This window comes from Bos indicus, chromosome 23 (assembly GCF_029378745.1).
Source record: "Bos indicus isolate NIAB-ARS_2022 breed Sahiwal x Tharparkar chromosome 23, NIAB-ARS_B.indTharparkar_mat_pri_1.0, whole genome shotgun sequence".
Classification (NCBI taxonomy): Eukaryota; Metazoa; Chordata; class Mammalia; order Artiodactyla; family Bovidae; genus Bos; species Bos indicus.
The window spans coordinates 9834831-9840026 of NC_091782.1; positions in this window are offsets into that span (position 1 = coordinate 9834831).

A 5196-nucleotide genomic window follows, 5' to 3' on the forward strand; every position below is an offset into this window, starting at 1 on the left:
AGCTTTTGTTTATCCAGGAATGTCTGAACTTCTCTATGACAATTTTTATGGATATAGAATTACTGGTTGACAGGATTTTTTGTTTTCCTGTCAGTTCGTTAAACATATCATTCTACTGGTTTCTGGCCTTCATGGTTTCTGATGATAAATCAACTCTTAATCTTAGGATGGTAATTATAATCACCATGGTAACCAATAAAAAATAAGTAGGAAATACACAGAAAATGAAAAGAAAATCCAAATAGTACATACTAGGAGAAAAATCAAACACAAAAGAATGCAGCACTGGGAGGACTGAGGAACAAAAAAGATGACAATATAGGAAACAGCACTAAGGCAGAAGTAAGTCCCTCAGTATCAGTAGTCACTTTAAATGGAAAGAGACCACACCCACTAATTAAAAGACAGGGATTGGTGACAGTGCACAATTTATGAGTGAATTTATGCCACTCAACTATATGTTTCAAATTATTAAAATGGTAAATTTTATGTATATTTTATCACTCACCAAAAAGAGCAGAATGGATTTTTAAACGAACTAGCAAGATTTGAATAAACATTTCCCCAAAGAAGATATGCAAATGGCCAAGTAAGTACATGAAAAGATGTTCAACATCAGTAACCATTCAGCTCAGTTCAGTTCAGTCGCTCAGTCGTGTCTGACACTTTGCACCCCACGGACTGCAGCACGCCATCCTTCCCTGTCCATCATCAACTCCCGGAGCTTGCTCAAACACAAGTCCATTGAGTCAGTAATGCCATCCAACCATCTCATCCTCTGTCGTCCCTTTCTCCTCCTGCCTTCTCAATCTTTCCCAGCATCAGGGTCTTTCTCAATGAGTCAGTGGCATCAGGTGGCCAAAGTATTGGAGCTTCAGCTTCAGCATCAGTCCTTCAATGACTATTCAGGACTGAGTTCCTTTAGGATGGACTGGTTGCATCTCCTCACAGTCCAAGAGACTCTCAAGAGTCTTCTCCAACACCACAGTTCAAAAGCATCAATTCTTTGGTGCTCAGCTTTCCTTACGGTCCCAATCTCACATCCATACATACTACTGGAAAAAACATCGCTTTGACTATATGAACCTTTGTCAGCAAAGTGACGTCTCTGCTTTTTCATATGCTGTCTAGGTTGGTCATAATTTTTCTTCCAAGGAGCAAGTGTCTTTTAATTTCATGGCTGCAGTCACCATCTGCAGTGATTCTGGAGCCCAAGAAAATAAAGCCTGTCGCTGTTTCCATTGTTTCCCCATCTATTTGCCATGAAGGAATAGACCAGATGCCATGATCTTAGTTTTCTGAATGTTGAGTTTTAAGCCAACTTTTTCACTCTCCTCTTTCACTTTCGTCAAGAGGCTCTTTAGTTCCTCTTCACTTTCTGCCGTAAGGGTGTTGTCATTTGCTTATCTGAGGTAATTGATATTTCTCCCTGCAATCTTGATTCCAATTGTGCTTCATCCAATCTGGCATTTCGCATGATGTACTCTGCATGTAAGTTAAATAAGCAGGGTGACAATATACAGCCTTGAGGTACACCTTTCCCTTTTTGGAACCAACCCATTGTTCCATATCCGGTTCTAACTGTTGCTTCTTGACCTGCATACAGATTTCTCAGGATGCAGGTACGGTGATCTGGTATTCCCCATCTCTTGAAGGATTTTCCAGTTTGTTGTGATCTACAGTCAAAGACTTTGGTGCAGTCAATGAAGCAGAAGATGTTTTTTCTGGAATTCTCTTGCTTTTTCTAAGATCCAACACATGTTGGCAATTTGATCTCTGGTTCCTCTGCCTTTTCTAAATCCAGCTTGAACATCTGCAATTTCTCAGTTCATGTAGTGTTGAAGCCTGGTTTGGAGAATTTTGAGCTATAATTTGCTAGCATGTGAAATGAGCACAATTGTGCGGTAGTTTGAATATTCTTTGGCATTGCCTTTCTTTGGGATTGGAATGAAAAGAGGTGGGGAAGGATCCAAGTATATGCTGCTGTCAAGAGACTTACTTTAGACCCAGAGACACAAATAAGTTGAAAGTGAAAGAATGGAAAGATATTCTTTCCATTCTTTGATTATTCCAAAGAATAATCAAAAGAGACCTAGGGTGGTTATACTCATATCACAAAATAGATTTTACATCAAAAACTGTTACTAGAGACAAAGGAGGACATTTTATATTGATACCAACGTCAATTCATGAAGAAGCTTTAACAGTTATGTATACAGCGAACAGGGCTCCCCAGGTGGCACCAGTGGTAAAGAACCTGCCTGCCAATGCAGGAGACATAAGAGACATGGGCTCTATTCCTGCGTCGGGAAGATCTCCTGGAGGAGGGCATGGCAACCCACTCCAGTATTCTTGCCTGGAGAATCCCATGGACAGAGGAGCCTGGTGGGCTATAGTCCACAGGTTTGGAGAGAATCAGACACGACTGGAGCAACTTAGCATGCACGCATATACCAACAACAGAGTCCCAAGATATATGAAGCAAACATTGACAGAATTGAAGGGAGAAACAGACAGCTCTACCCTAATAGTTGGAGACTTCGATACCTTAATTTCAATAATGGAAAGAATATCCTACAGTCAGCAAAAACTAGACCGGAACCTGACTGTGGCTCAGATCACAAACTCTTTATTGCCAAATTCAGACTTAAATTGAAGAAAGTAGGGAAAATCCCTAGACCATTCAGGTATAATCTAAATCAAATCCCTTATGATCATACAGTGGAAGTGAGAAATAGATTTAAGGGACTAGATCTGATAGACAGTGCCTGATGAACTATGGACGGAGGTTCATGACATTGTACAGGAGACAGGGATCAAAAACCTCTGTCCATCCCCAAGAAAAAGAAATGCGAAAAAGCAAAATGGTTGTCTGAGAAGGCCTTACAAATAGCTGTGAAACGAAGAGAAGAGAAAAGCAAAGGAGAAAAGGAAAGGTATAAACATCTGAACACAGAGTTCCGAAGAATAGCAAGAAGAGATAAGGAAGCCTTCCTCAGTGATCAATGCAAAGAAATAGAAGAAAACAACAGAACGGGAAAGACTAGAGATCTCTTCAAGAAAATTAGAGATACCAAGGGAACATTTCATGCAAAATGGGCTCAATAAAGGACAGAAATGGTATGGACCTAACAGAAGCAGAAGATATTAAGAAGAGGTGGCAAGAATACACAGAAGAACCATACAAAAAAGATTTTCATGACTCAGATAATCACAATGGTGTGATCACTCACCTAGAGCCAGACATCCTGGAATGTGAAGTCAAGTGGGCCTTAGGAAGCATCACTATGAACAAAGCTAGTGGTGATGGAATTCCAGTTGAGCTATTCCAAATCCTGAAAGATGATGCTGTGAAAGTGCTACACTCAATATGCCAGCAAATTTGGAAAACTCAGCAGTGGCCACAGGACTGGAAAAGGTCAGTTTTCATTCCAATCCCAAAGAAAGGCAATGCCAAAGAATGCTCAAACTACCGCACAATTGCACTTATCTCACATGCTAGTCAAGTAATGCTCAAAATTCTCCAAGCCAGGCTTCATCAGTCTGTGAACTGAGAACTTCCTGATGTTCAATCTGGTTTTAGAAAAGGAAGAGGAACCAGAGATCAAATTGCCAATATCTGGATCATTGAAAAAGCAAGAGAGTTCCAGAAAAACATCTATTTCTGCTTTATTGACTATGCCAAAGCCTTTGACTGTGTGGATCACAATCAAATGTGGAAAATTCTGAAAGAGATGGCAATACCAGACCACCTGATCTGCCTCTTGAGAAATGTGTACGCATGTCAGGAAGCAACAGTTAGAACTGGACATAGAACAACAGACTGGTTCCAAATAGGAAAAGGAGTACGTCAAGGCTGTATACTATCACCCTGCTTATTTAAGTTATATGCAGAGTACAGCATGCAAAATGCTGGGCTGGATGAAGCACAAGCTGGAATCAAGATTTCCGGGAGAAATACCAATCACCTAGATATGCAGATGACACCACCCTTATGGCAGAAAGTGAAGAAGAACTAAAGAATTCTTGATGAAAATGAAAGAAGACAGTGATAAAGTTGGCTTAAAGCTCAATATTCAGAAAACTAAGATCAAGGTATACGGTCCCATCACTTCATGGCAAGTAGATGGTGAAACAGTGGAAACAGTGTCAGACTTTATTTTGGGGGGCTCCAAAATCACTGCAGATGATGATTGCAGCCATGAAATTAAAAGACGCTTACTCCTTGGAAGAAAAGTTATGACCAACCTAGACAGCATATGGAAAAGCAGAAACATTACTTTGCCAACAGAGGTCTGTCTAGTCAAAGCTATGGTTTTTCCAGTAGTCATGTATGGATGTGAGAGTTAGACTATAAAGAAAGTTGAGTGCCTACGAATTGATGCTTTTGAACTGTGGTGTTGGAGAAGACTCTTGAGAGTCCCTTGTATTGCAAGGAGATCCAACCAGTCCATCCTAAAGGAAATCAATCCTGAATGTTCATTGGAAGGACTGATGTTGAAGGTGAAATGCCAATACTTTGGCCACCTGATGTGAAGAGCTGACTCATTTGAAAAGACCCTGATGCTGGGAAAGATTGAAGGCAGGAGGAGAAGAGGATGACAAACAATGAGATGGTTGGATGGCATCACCGACTCAATAGACGTGAGTTTGGGTAAACCCTGGGAGTTGGTGATGGACAGGGAGGCCTGATGTGCTGCAGTCTATGGGTCGCAAAGAGTCGGACATGACTGAGTGACTGAACTGATCCTATACAGAAAACCAATTAGGAAATAGAGTAGTTGAAAAACATATTATAGGGCTTCTTTGGTGGTCCAGAGGTTAAGAATCCTCCTTGCAGTGCAGTGGATACTGGTTTGATCCCTGGACCAGGAAGATCCCACATGTCCCGGAGCAACTAAGCCTGTGTTTCACACTAGTGAACGCACACACCCTAGAGCCCTTGAGCCACAACTACTGAAACTTGTGTGCTTAGAGTCCATGCTCTGCAACAAGAGAAGCCACTGCAACAAGAAGCCCACACAGAGCAATTAGAGAGCAGCTCCCGCTTGCCGTAACTACAGAAAAGCCCCCGTACAGCAAGAGGACCCAGTGTAGTCAAAATAAAACTGAATTAAAAAAAAAAGCCACTATAAATCAACTAGACCTTACAGACATACATACAGAACACTTCTTCCAAAGAATGTGCATTGCTCT